This window comes from Oncorhynchus gorbuscha, unplaced genomic scaffold, assembly GCF_021184085.1.
Source record: "Oncorhynchus gorbuscha isolate QuinsamMale2020 ecotype Even-year unplaced genomic scaffold, OgorEven_v1.0 Un_scaffold_428, whole genome shotgun sequence".
In the NCBI taxonomy this organism is placed as follows: domain Eukaryota; kingdom Metazoa; phylum Chordata; class Actinopteri; order Salmoniformes; family Salmonidae; genus Oncorhynchus; species Oncorhynchus gorbuscha.
Genome location: NW_025745273.1, coordinates 477,448 through 491,722, shown reverse-complemented (window position 1 = coordinate 491,722; position 14,275 = coordinate 477,448).

The following is a 14,275-nucleotide window of genomic DNA, read 5'->3' as shown; positions in this document are numbered from 1 at the left end:
TGTTGAAAGAAGCGTTCCGTCCACTAGAAACACGTCACACAGCAAGCATTGCCTTTAAAGTCTTATACCGCCATCTGCTGACGGGAGTGGGTAACGCAGTTGGGTAAAACGTATATTTTATTTTCAGACAAAAGGTTAAAGGGTAGGAATCAGGGACGTCGCTAGAACTCAAATATTCATTACCCCCCCCCCTAAATAAATCAGTCAATATATTTTGTCTGCGATTGATTGTTTTCGTCAACCTCTCCATCGCATCGTAAACGTTCTGCACTTAGGACCCGGGGAGGCTGCTGCTGCACAAGTGACTGTTAGACTTTCTTCAGCAAAGATGGCGGACAGAAATACGAGGAGAGAGGGGTACGCCTACACAGAACTGACCTGGATCAAAGATGGCAGAGAAATACTAGGAGAGAGGGGTACCGCTACACATAACTGAACTGGATCAAATATGGCGGACAGAAATACTAGGAGAGAGGGGTACCCCTACACAGAACTGAACTGGATCAAATATGGCGGACAGAAATACTAGGAGAGAGGGGTACCCCTACACAGAACTGAACTGGATCAAATATGGCGGACAGAAATACTAGGAGAGAGGGGTACCCCTACACAGAACTGAACTGGATCAAAGATGGCAGAGAAATATTAGGAGAGAGGGGTACCGCTACACAGAACTGAACTGGATCAAAGATTACAGAAATACTAGGATGGAAGCAAATGTAAGGGATTATAACGTCATAACCAATCATGCAAAAAACATGTACAGTTGACAGGAATATTAGTTAATGTAGAGACAAACGATTATGCTTTAAAAAAAATCATAGTTCATTTACGAAAATCGTGATTTAGCCAGCTAGCTGACTAGCTAACATTAGCCAGCTAGCTGGCTAGATTTATGGCTGTTGTGACATGAGTATGAAATTGTAATTCTGGTTGTTTTAGGGACTCCTGAAACAACCAGCAAACCAGGCTGTCGTTTTGTGAAACAGTGGATGTATAGAATCTAGCTAGCTGAAGAATTTACTGCAAATTGAATGTGCAATTGTGTAAGCTTGCCTTGCTGATATTTGCCATGCAGATAGATGAAATCACGTAGCTAGCTATGTTCTTGCTTATAGTGCAGTGGATGATTGAAATACCTGTATGCCTATGGATGTGCTAGCTATAATATAATATAATAATATATGCCATTTAGCAGACGCTTTTATCCAAAGCGACTTACAGTCATGTGTGCATACATTCTACGTATGGGTGGTCCCGGGGATCGAACCCACTAACCTGGCGTTACAAGCGCCATGCTCTACCAACTGAGCTACAGAAGGACCATAGCTATCTAGCCGATCTGTGTATGGACCCAAATGTTTGGTATACATATTAGTTCAGAACCTAGCTAGGAACCTCAGCTATCATAGCCAGTTGTATCAACTTCAAAACAGCCTGAATGACATTAATGAAGCCTATGGATTGAGAAGAATATAATATCACGTTGTGCCAAGGATGCAAGTCATATATACATGTAGTTATTACCATGCATGAGATCCCCACATTGTAGCCTGTACATTTAACATATTCACTGATCATGTACTCTACCTTGGCAAATAAAGGTGCAGTTTAGGTATGCATGTCTTTGCGATTATTTTTCAGTCATATCAAATTCCAGTCTTTGAATGACGCTGTATCTGCATGTATGTATTACAATTATACACATTTACATTACATTTAAGTCATTTAGCAGACGCTCTTATCCAGAGCGACTTACAAATTGGTGCATTCACCTTATGACATCCAGTGGGACAGTCACTTAACAATAGTGCATCTAAAACTTAGGGGGGGTGAGAGGGATTACTTATCCTATCCTAGGTATTCCTTAAAGAGGTGGGGTTTCAGGTGTCTCCGGAAGGTGGTGATTGACTCCGCTGTCCTGGCGTCGTGAGGGAGTTTGTTCCACCATTGGGGGCCAGGGCAGCGAACAGTTTTGACTGGGCTGAGCGGGAGCTGTACTTCCTCAGTGGTAGGGAGGCGAGCAGGCCAGAGGTGGATGAACGCAGTGCCCTTGTTTGGGTGTAGGGCCTGATCAGAGCCTGGAGGTACTGAGGTGCCGTTCCCCTCACAGCTCCGTAGGCAAGCACCATGGTCTTGTAGCGGATGCGAGCTTCAACTGGAAGCCAGTGGAGAGAACGGAGGAGCGGGGTGACGTGAGAGAACTTGGGAAGGTTGAACACCAGACGGGCTGCGGCGTTCTGGATGAGTTGAAGGGGTTTAATGGCACAGGCAGGGAGCCCAGCCAACAGCGAGTTGCAGTAATCCAGACGGGAGATGACAAGTGCCTGGATTAGGACCTGCGCCGCTTCCTGTGTGAGGCAGGGTCGTACTCTGCGGATGTTGTAGAGCATGAACCTACAGGAACGGGCCACCGCCTTGATGTTGGTTGAGAACGACAGGGTGTTGTCCAGGATCACGCCAAGGTTCTTGGCGCTCTGGGAGGAGGACACAATGGAGTTGTCAACCGTGATGGCGAGATCATGGAACGGGCAGTCCTTCCCCGGGAGGAAGAGCAGCTCCGTCTTGCCGAGGTTCAGCTTGAGGTGGTGATCCGTCATCCACACTGATATGTCTGCCAGACATGCAGAGATGCGATTCGCCACCTGGTCATCAGAAGGGGGAAAGGAGAAGATTAATTGTGTGTCGTCTGCATAGCAATGATAAGAGAGACCATGTGAGGTTATGACAGAGCCAAGTGACTTGGTGTATAGCGAGAATAGGAGAGGGCCAAGAACAGAGCCCTGGGGGACACCAGTGGTGAGAGCGCGTGGTGAGGAGACAGATTCTCGCCACGCCACCTGGTAGGAGCGACCTGTCAGGTAGGACGCAATCCAAGCGTGGGCCGCGCCGGAGATGCCCAACTCGGAGAGGGTGGAGAGGAGGATCTGATGGTTCACAGTATCGAAGGCAGCCGACAGATCTAGAAGGATGAGAGCAGAGGAGAGAGAGTTAGCTTTAGCAGTGCGGAGCGCCTCCGTGATACAGAGGAGAGCAGTCTCAGTTGAATGACTAGTCTTGAAACCTGACTGATTTGGATCAAGAAGGTCATTCAGAGAGAGATAGCGGGAGAGCTGGCCAAGGACGGCACATTCAAGAGTTTTGGAGAGAAAAGAAAGAAGGGATACTGGTCTGTAATTGTTGACATCGGAGGGATCGAGTGTAGGTTTTTTCAGAAGGGGTGCAACTCTCGCTCTCTTGAAGACGGAAGGGACGTAGCCAGCGGTCAGGGATGAGTTGATGAGCGAGGTGAGGTAAGGGAGAAGGTCTCCGGAAATGGTCTGGAGAAGAGAGGAGGGGATAGGGTCAAGCGGGCAGGTTGTTGGGCGGCCGGCCGTCACAAGACGCGAGATTTCATCTGGAGAGAGAGGGGAGAAAGAGGTCAGAGCACAGGGTAGGGCAGTGTGAGCAGAACCAGCGGTGTCGTTTGACTTAGCAAACGAGGATCGGATGTCGTCGACCTTCTTTTCAAAATGGTTGACGAAGTCATCTGCAGAGAGGGAGGAGGGGGGGGGGGCGGAGGATTCAGGAGGGAGGAGAAGGTGGCAAAGAGCTTCCTAGGGTTAGAGGCAGATGCTTGGAATTTAGCGTGGTAGAAAGTGGCTTTAGCAGCAGAGACAGAGGAGGAAAATGTAGAGAGGAGGGAGTGAAAGGATGCCAGGTCCGCAGGGAGGCGAGTTTTCCTCCATTTCCGCTCGGCTGCCCGGAGCCCTGTTCTGTGAGCTCGCAATGAGTCATCGAGCCACGGAGCGGGAGGGGAGGACCGAGCCGGCCTGGAGGATAGGGGACATAGAGAGTCAAGGGATGCAGAGAGGGAGGAGAGGAGGGTTGAGGAGGCAGAATCAGGAGATAGGTGGGAGAAGGTTTGAGCGGAGGGAAGAGATGATAGGATGGAAGAGGAGAGGGTAGCGGGGGAGAGAGAGCGAAGGTTGGGACGGCGCGATACCATCCGAGTAGGGGCAGTGTGGGAGGTGTTGGATGAGAGCGAGAGGGAAAAGGATACAAGGCAGTGGTCGGAGACTTGGAGGGGAGTTGCAATGAGGTTAGTGGAGGAACAGCATCTAGTAAAGATGAGGTTGAGCGTATTGCCTGCCTTGTGAGTAGGGGGGGAAGGTGAGAGGGTGAGGTCAAAAGAGGAGAGGAGTGGAAAGAAGGAGGCAGAGAGGAAAGAGTCAAAGGTAGACGTGGGGAGGTTAAAGTCGCCCAGAACTGTGAGAGGTGAGCCGTCCTCAGGAAAGGAGCTTATCAAGGCATCAAGCTCATTGATGAACTCTCCGAGGGAACCTGGAGGGCGATAAATGATAAGGATGTTAAGCTTGAAAGGGCTAGTAACTGTGACAGCATGGAATTCAAAGGAGGCGATAGACAGATGGGTAAGGGGAGAAAGAGAGAATGACCACTTGGGAGAGATGAGGATCCCGGTGCCACCACCCCGCTGACCAGACGCTCTCGGGGTGTGCGAGAACACGTGGGCGGACGAAGAGAGAGCAGTAGGAGTAGCAGTGTTGTCTGTGGTGATCCATGTTTCCGTCAGTGCCAAGAAGTCGAGGGACTGGAGGGAGGCATAGGCTGAGATGAACTCTGCCTTGTTGACCGCAGATTGGCAGTTCCAGAGGCTACCGGAGACCTGGAACTCCACGTGGGTCGTGCGCGCTGGGACCACCAGAGTAGGGTGGCCGCGGCCACGCGGTGAGGAGCGTTTGTATGGTCTGTGCAGAGAGGAGAGAACAGGGATAAACAGACACATAGTTGACAGGCTACAGAAGAGGCTACGCTAATGCAAAGGAGATTGGAATGACAAGTGGACTACACGTCTCGAATGTTCAGAAAGTTAAGCTACGTAGCAAGAATCTTATTGACTAAAATGATTAAAATGATACAGTACTGCTGAAGTAGGCCAGCTGGCAGTGGGTGCGTTGTTGACACTACACTAATCAAGTCGTTCCGTTGAGTGTAATAGTTTCTGCAGTGTTGCTATTCGGGGGCTAGCTGGCTAGCTAGCAGTGTTGTTTACGTTGCGTTAAAAGAACGACAATAGCTGGCTAGCGAACCTAGAAAATCGCTCTAGACTACACAATTATCTTTGATACAAAGACGGCTATGTAGCTAGCTACGATCAAACAAATCAAACCGTTGTACTGTAATGAAATGAAAATGTGATACTACCTGTGAATGCGACCGGGTAGTTGAGTTCTATACAGAAGACGTTGGCTAGCGTTGGCTAGCTAGCAGAGTCACCTACGTTAAGGACGACAAATAGCTGGCTAGCTAACCTCGGTAAATTAAGATAATCACTCTAAGACTACACACTCTAAACCTAAACAACACAATTATCTTGGATACGATGATACGAAGACAGCAAAGGCAGCTATGTAGCTAGCTAACACTACACTAATCAAGTCGTTCAGTTGAGTGTAATAGTTTCTCCAGTGCAGCTAATCAGTGGACGTTAGCTAGCTGGCTAGTGAAGACTACGTTAGGACGGCGAAATACGATAATTACGCAATTATCTTTGATACAAAGACGGCTATGTAGCTAGCTGAGAAGAAATTGCTAAGATTAGACAAATCAAACCGTTGTGATATAATGAAATATAATGAAAAAGTTATACTACCCGCGGGAGCGAAGTGCAGATGCCAAACATGGTCCTGGGGCATCAATGGTTACACATTGTAACTAATAGAAACAGGATTTAACAAGTTAATTCATATATACAGAAATAGAATATTAAAAAACAGTACACTACACTTCCTATGCATCATGTAAATACTCTAACACCGGTTCATCTCAATGTCTAATTCCCTTCATCTGCATTGATCTGATAAACACAGGATAGGTGGAGTATTTCATCACATTACACTTCATTTCAACCAGTAGAGAATGTGAAACGCTTTATTGAAAAGCTCATTATCCGAGTTCAATCTGTACTTCAATGCACATCTGTTGTGCATTTTCAAAACAGAGGAAGAAAGTGGAGGTGGCGAGAGAGGTGTAAAAGACAAAGGGAAAGAGGTAAGCACATAAGAGCAGGGAAGGCAGCACATGATTAATGAATCACAGTGCTACCTAAATATTCTCTCAGTTCATCACAACAGTGTCTCTAGTCGGTACAAAGGTTATCTTAAAAGCGGGTGTGGTGGCGATGATGGGACTGGGGTTTGGCATCCTCTCACATCAAAACATATCTGCAGACGAGAGACCGATGGAGAGAGAGAGCATGTTTAAGCCTTGTGTTTTTATTTTTTATTCTAACATTGTTAGTCATCAATGAGGAGGTGAAATGCAAAACTGACCTTGGATCATTAACTCTGGGACTACTGCATCTCTATCTGTATTTCAATGTAAAGCATCTCTTTAATAAAACGTCCTGTTGTCCTGACCTCTCACCTCTGATCATGCTGTGCCCTCTATGTAGCCAGTTCAGATTCAGGAGGGGTTCACCGACACAGCTGATATAACCTATACATTTTAGAGAGAAGGGGAGAGAGGAATGAAGTGAAGGAGAGAGACTGTTATTGAGAAAATAAGGTAGTTAAAGCCACAGTGTTCAACAGGATTCTGTGTGTGACCTCACCCGGTGTCCACACCACACTAAGTGGCTGCAGAGTACTTTATGCTGAAAAACATGAACGGACACACAAGGACAAACAATACATTGTAGTTATAGAAATAAAGTGTCTTACTATTCTCCATGGTTGGCCCTCTTGCCTATTCTTTGAAGGTGGAAGGAGCCACAGTTATACACCTGATCCTGCTTACTGCACAACACAATCCAATAATCAGATTGATACATGAGTGTGTGGGTTATAGGGTGTCTAATTGTTCTACATTTTGTCAATATGGGTGATTTAAAATAGCCTGTTTTGTTTTTGCACAGACATCACACCCTTACCTAAACAGCACCCTCACCTGAGAAGTAGAAATCAAAGGGAGAGAAACTGGGAATTGAATAACTGCAGTTGACATAGCTAAGTAAATGGAAGAATAATCTTATTGCAATGTGGATGGCTCTTAAAAGAGCCTTTGGTTGTGCATAGTGTAGTCTGGTGTTGCCAGGGAACAGCACCCTCTTTCAAGAAGTAGGAGGTCAAGATCTCCTGCACACGGATTGTCTCTCTTGCTGTGTTGTTGGACCCCATCCTTGAAACATCCTGCAGAGCAGCAGACTCCTCATCTGGGACAGGCAGCGAGCTGTTTAGGAGAGGTGCCGGCTAGCGGAGTGGAACACCTGTTTAGGAGAGGTGCCGGCTAGCGGAGTGGAACACCTGTTTAGGAGAGGTGCCGGCTAGCGGAGTGGAACACCTGTTTAGGAGAGGTGCCGGCTAGCGGAGTGGAACACCTGTTTAGGAGAGGTGCCGGCTAGCGGAGTGGAACACCTGTTTAGGAGAGGTGCCGGCTAGCGGAGTGGAACACCTGTTTAGGAGAGGTGCCGGCTAGCGGAGTGGAACACCTGTTTAGGAGAGGTGCCGGCTAGCGGAGTGGAACACCTGTTTAGGAGAGGTGCCGGCTAGCGGAGTGGAACACCTGTTTAGGAGAGGTGCCGGCTAGCGGAGTGGAACACCTGTTTAGGAGAGGTGCCGGCTAGCGGAGTGGAACACCTGTTTAGGAGAGGTGCCGGCTAGCGGAGTAGAACACCTGTTTAGGAGAGGTGCCGGCTAGCGGAGTAGAACACCTGTTTAGGAGAGGTGCCGGCTAGCGGAGTAGAACACCTGTTTAGGAGAGGTGCCGGCTAGCGGAGTAGAACACCTGTTTAGGAGAGAATAAAACAAAACACTGTGTATGACTTCTACTCCGCTAGCCGGCACCCCTCCTAAACAGGTGTTCTACTCTGCTGCCAGCACCTCTCCTAAACAGGTGTTCTACTCTGCTAGCCAGCACCTCTCTACTCCGCGTTTTTTCGCCTCTAGATTGGATGCATTGATCTATTGTTAACGTTCTGTTTAAGAATGTACTTACTGGTGTTTTACTGTAACATCCACCTCCTCTTTCACTCCGAACGTATCTTCTCTTCTTTCACAACAACGTTCAACCAAAGAGCTTCTTTCTCCGTCCAGCAGACCTATTCTTCAGCAGGAGAGTAGTTTAGTGAGCTCATGGTCGGGGATGTTAAGCTAGCTAATTAGTTTAAGGCTAGTCTAATTTAGATGACCAACAACGTAAATATTACATTAAATGGGGTAACTAGCAGATAGGACAGAAGTGTATTCAAAACACAGTGGCAAATAGACACTGAAATAGTCTGAAGGGCTTCAATGTTTCTGCGATATTGTCTAGCACGCTAACCAGGTGCCTGACTAACTGTTGCTGTTCTCGAAGAAGCGTCCCGTCCACTAGATTATACGTCACACTGGCAGCATCGACTGGGCTGCATTCAGTACAAACAAACGCAATACAACGTTCAATCGAACAAAACGGTACTGTACTGAACGAAGAGTTGGGTTGTGTGTTAAAAATGAACCGCTCCTTTTAAATACATAATCATTAATTAAAGTCACTCCCTGGCACACCCACCGAACGGGGCAAACGTATCTCAAAGTCTGTTCAAGAACGTACAATAACGTTTTGGCAAACCGTGTCGTTCAGCACAAACCGTTCCACAACGTAGCAAACGTTCGGGCGACCTGAATGCATCGCTGAAGGACGCTAACAGAGACCAATATTAATCTGGTGTCTTTTTGTTGGCACTAACTCTGCCATGGTTCGTTGGACAAAACCTATGTTGGGTTTTTGGATAAACACGGAAAATAAGGTCTGTGGTAAACACAGGTTTAGGAGATCGGATACGTTGTGTTCTATGAGACTCTATAACGTCACTTTTTGTGAATTCTGAAGCATTTATGTAATGAAAACAAGCTCATCAATCAAATCAAATGGTCTTTGTCATGTACCCATATTTAGCGGGTGTTATCCCAGGTGCAGCGAAATGCGACGTCATAGATCCAACAGTCAGTGCAGTAAAACGTAACAAAACAAAACACACACAACCAAAATAAATGTTTAATATATATATATCAGATTGGGCAATGTCAGACTTTGGAATATATATATATATTATACATTATACATTGAACAATAATAAACGCAACATGCAACAATTTCAAATATTTTACTGAGTTACAGTTCATAGAAGGAAATGAGTCAATTCAAATACATTCTTCAGGCCCTAATCTATGGATTTCACATGGCTGGGCAGGGGCGCAGCAATAGGTGGGCCTGGGAGAGCATATGCCCACCCACTGGGGAGCCAGGTCAAACCAATGAGAATTAGTTCTCCCACAAAAGGGCTTTATTACAGACAGAAATACTCCTCCGTTTCAACAGCTGTACGGGGGGGGGCTGGTCTCAGACAATCCCGGAGATGAAGAAGCCGAATGTGGAGGTCCTGGGCTGGCGTGGTTTACACATGGTCTGCTGTTGTGAGGCCGGTTAGACATACTGCCAAATTCTCTGAAATTACGTTGGAGGTGGCTTATGGTTGAGAAATTAACATTGAATTCTCTGGCAACAGCTCTAGTGGACATTCTTGCAGTCAGCATGCCAATTGCACGCTCCCTCAAAACTTCTGTGGCATTGTGTTGTGTGACAAAACTGCACATTTTAGAGTGGTCTTTTATTGTCCCCAGCACAAGGTGCACCTGTATAGTGATCATGCTGTTTAATCAGCTTCTTGATATGCCACACCTGTCAGGTGGATGGATTGTCTTGACAAAGGAGAAATGCTCACTAACAGGGATATAAACAAATGTGTTCCCAACATTTGAGAAAATTAAGCTTTTTGTAAGTTTGGAAATATTCTGGGATCTTTCATTTCAACAGTTAACTCTTAATGAGCCGCCCATTTATTTTTCAATTTTTGCCTAACTGCCTGTAGCTCAGGACCTGAAGCAAGGATATACATATTATTGATATCTTTTGAAAGGAAACACTTTGAAGTTTGTGGAAATGTGAAATTAATGTAGGAGAATATAACACATTCGATCTGGTAAATGATAATACAAAGAAAAATATATATATATTTTTTTTTTTATAGCATCATCTTTGAAATGCAGAAGAAAGGTCATAATATATTCTTTTCAAGTTCCTCAAACAATAGGGTGGTAGTCTTTCACTGTAATAGCTACTGTAAATTAGACAGTGCAGTTAGATGAACAATAATGTAAGCTTTCTGCCAATATCATATATGTCTATGTCCTGGGAAATGTTCTTGTTAATCCTAATTGCACATTAGCTCACCCGTAGTATGGATGGGACCCCGATCTGTGGAGATCCTTAAGAGGTTTTAATTAATGGGATGGCCATTTGACATGTTACCCAGTTTGGCTTAGTGATGGCCATTTGACACGTTACCAAGCTTGGCTTAGGGATGGCCATTTGACATGTTACCAAGCTTGGCTTAGGGATGGCCATTTGACATGTTAAGTATTCAGACCCCTTGACTTACTACCGAATGGAACTAGTTACTGCAGCCAGTAAATCACCTGGGAAGTCCTGGAGCCTGATGGAACTAGTTACTGCAGCCAGTAAATCCCCTGGGAAGCCCTAGGGCCCGATGGAACCTCCCACACTGTACTAGGACTGACGCTATTTAGTGGACTACACTGTTCTAGGACTGACGCTATTTAGTGGACTACACTATACTAGGACTGACCCCATTTAGTAGACTGTACTAGGACTGAACCTATTTAGTGGACTACACTGTACTAGGACTGAACCTATTTAGTGGACTACACTGTACTAGGACTGACCCCATTTAGTGGACTACACAATACTAGAACTGACCCCATTTAGTGGACTGTACTGGGACTGACCCTATTTAGTAGACTGTACTAGGACTGACCCCATTTAGTGGACTACACTATACTAGGACTGACCCCATTTAGTGGACTACACTGTACTAGGACTGACACCATTTAGTAGACTGCACTAGGACTGACCACATTTAGTGGAATACACTGTACTAGGACTGACCCCATTTAGTGGACTACACTATACTAGGACTGACCCCATTTAGTGGATTACACTGTACTAGGACTGACCCCATTTAGTGGACTACACTGTACTAGGACTGACCCCATATAGTGGACTACACTATACTAGGACTGACCCTATTTAGTAGACTGTACTATGACTGACCCCATTTAGTAGACTGTACTAGGACAGACCCCATTTAGTTGACTACACTGTACTAGGACTGACGCTATTTAGTGGACTACACTATACTAGGACTGACCCCATTTAGTAGACTGTACTAGGACTGAACCTATTTAGTGGACTACACTGTACTAGGACTGAACCTATTTAGTGGACTACACTGTACTAGGACTGACCCCATTTAGTGGACTACACAATACTACAACTGACCCCATTTAGTGGACTGTACTATGACTGACCCCATTTAGTGGACTGTACTAGGTCTGACCCCATTTTGTAGACTACACTGTACTAGGACTGACCCCATTTAGTGGACTGTACTAGGACTGACCCCATTTAGTGGACTGTACTGTACTAGTACTGACCCCATTTTGTGGACTACACTGTACTAGGACTGACCCAATTTAGTGGACTGTACTGTACTAGGACTGACCCCATTTAGTGGATTACACTGTACTAGGACTGACCCCATTTAGTGGACTACACTGTACTAGGACTGACCCCATATAGTGGACTACACTATACTAGGACTGACCCTATTTAGTAGACTGTACTATGACTGACCCCATTTAGTAGACTGTACTAGGACAGACCCCATTTAGTGGACTACACTGTACTAGGACTGACCCCATTTAGTGGACTGTACTATGACTGACCCCATTTAGTGGACTGTACTAGGTCTGACCCCATTTAGTAGACTACACTGTACTATGACTGACCCCATTTAGTGGACTGTACTAGGACTGACCCCATTTAGTGGACTGTACTGTACTAGTACTGACCCCATTTTGTGGACTACACTGTACTAGGACTGACCCAATTTAGTGGACTGTACTGTACTAGGACCGACCCCATTTAGTGGAATACACTGTACTAGGACTGACCCCATTTAGTGGACTACACTGTACTAGGACTGACCCCATTTAGTGGACTGTACTATGACTGACCCCATTTCGTGGACTGTACTAGGACTGACCCCATTTAGTAGACTACACTGTACTAGGACTGACCCCATTTAGTGGACTACACTGTACTAGTACTGACCCCATTTAGTGGACTGTACTGTACTAGGACCGACCCCATTTAGTGGACTACACTGTACTAGGATTGACCCCATTTAGTGGACGGTACTAGGACTGACCCCATTTAGTAGACTACACTGTACTAGGACTGACCCCATTTCGTTGACTGTACTAGGACTGACCCCATTTAGTGGACTACACTGTACTAGGAATGACCCCATTTAGTGGACTGTACTGTACTATGACTGACCCCATTTAGTGGACTGTACTGTACTAGGACTGACCCCATTTAGTGGACTACACTGTACTAGGACTGACCCAATTTAGTGGACTGTACTGTACTATGACTGACCCCATTTAGTGGACTACACTGTACTAGGACTGACCCCATTTAGTGGACTGTACTAGGACTGACCCCATTTAGTAGACTACACTGTACTAGGACTGACCCCATTTCGTTGACTGTACTAGGACTGACCCCATTTAGTGGACTACACTGTACTAGGACTGACCCCATTTAGTGGACTGTACTAGGACTGACCCCATTTAGTACACTACACTGTACTAGGACTGACCCAATTTAGTGGACTGTACTGTACTATGACTGACCCCATTTAGTGGACTACACTGTACTAGGACTGACCCCATTTAGTGGACTGTACTAGGACTGACCCCATTTAGTAGACTACACTGTACTAGGACTGACCCCATTTCGTTGACTGTACTAGGACTGACCCCATTTAGTGGACTACACTGTACTAGGACTGACCCCATTTAGTGGACTGTACTAGGACTGACCCCATTTAGTACACTACACTGTACTAGGACTGACCCCATTTCGTTGACTGTACTAGGACTGACCCCATTTAGTGGACTACACTGTACTAGGACTGACCCCATTTAGTGGACTGTACTGTACTAGGACTGACCCTATTTAGTGGACTGTACTAGGACTGACCCCATTTAGTGGACAACACTGTACTAGGACTGACCCCAGTTAGTGGACTGTACTATGACTGACCCCATTAAGTGGACTGTACTAGGACTGACCCCATTTAGTGGACTACACTGTACTAGGACTGAACCCATTTAGTGGACTGTACTGTTTTAGGGCTGACCCCATTTAGTGGACTACACTGTACTAGTACTGACCCCATTTAGTGGACTGTACTAGGACTGACCCCATTTAGTGGACTACACTGTACTAGGACTGAACCCATTTAGTGGACTGTACTGTTTTAGGGCTGACCCCATTTAGTGGACTACACTGTACTAGTACTGACCCCATTTAGTGGACTGTACTAGGACTGACCCCATTTAGTGGACTACACTGTACTAGGACTGACCCCATGATTTTTTATTTATTTATTTTATTTCACCTTTATTTAACCAGGTAGGCAAGTTGAGAACAAGTTCTCATTTACAATTGCGACCTGGCCAAGATAAAGCAAAGCAGTTCGACAGATACAACGACACAGAGTTACACATGGTTTAAATAATACAGTATAAACAAGTCTATATACAATGTGAGCAAATGAGGTGAGAAGGGAGGTAAAGGCAAAAAAGGCCATGGTGGCAAAGTAAATACAATATAGCAAGTAAAACACTGGAATGGTAGTTTTGCAATGGAAGAATGTGCAAAGTAGAAATAAAAATAATGGGGTGCAAAGGAGCAAAATAAATAAATTAATTAAATACAGTTGGGAAAGAGGTAGTTGTTTGGGCTAAATTATAGGTGGGCTATGTACAGGTGCAGTAATCTGTAAGATGCTCTGACAGTTGGTGCTTGAAGCTAGTGAGGGAGATAAGTGTTTCCAGTTTCAGAGATTTTTGTAGTTCGTTCCAGTCATTGGCAGCAGAGAACTGGAAGGAGAGGCGGCCAAAGAAAGAATTGGTTTTGGGGGTGACCAGAGAGATATACCTGCTGGAGCGTGTGCTACAGGTGGGAGATGCTATGGTGACCAGCGAGCTGAGATAAGGGGGGACTTTACCTAGCAGGGTCTTGTAGATGACATGGAGCCAGTGGGTTTGGCGACGAGTATGAAGCGAGGGCCAGCCAACGA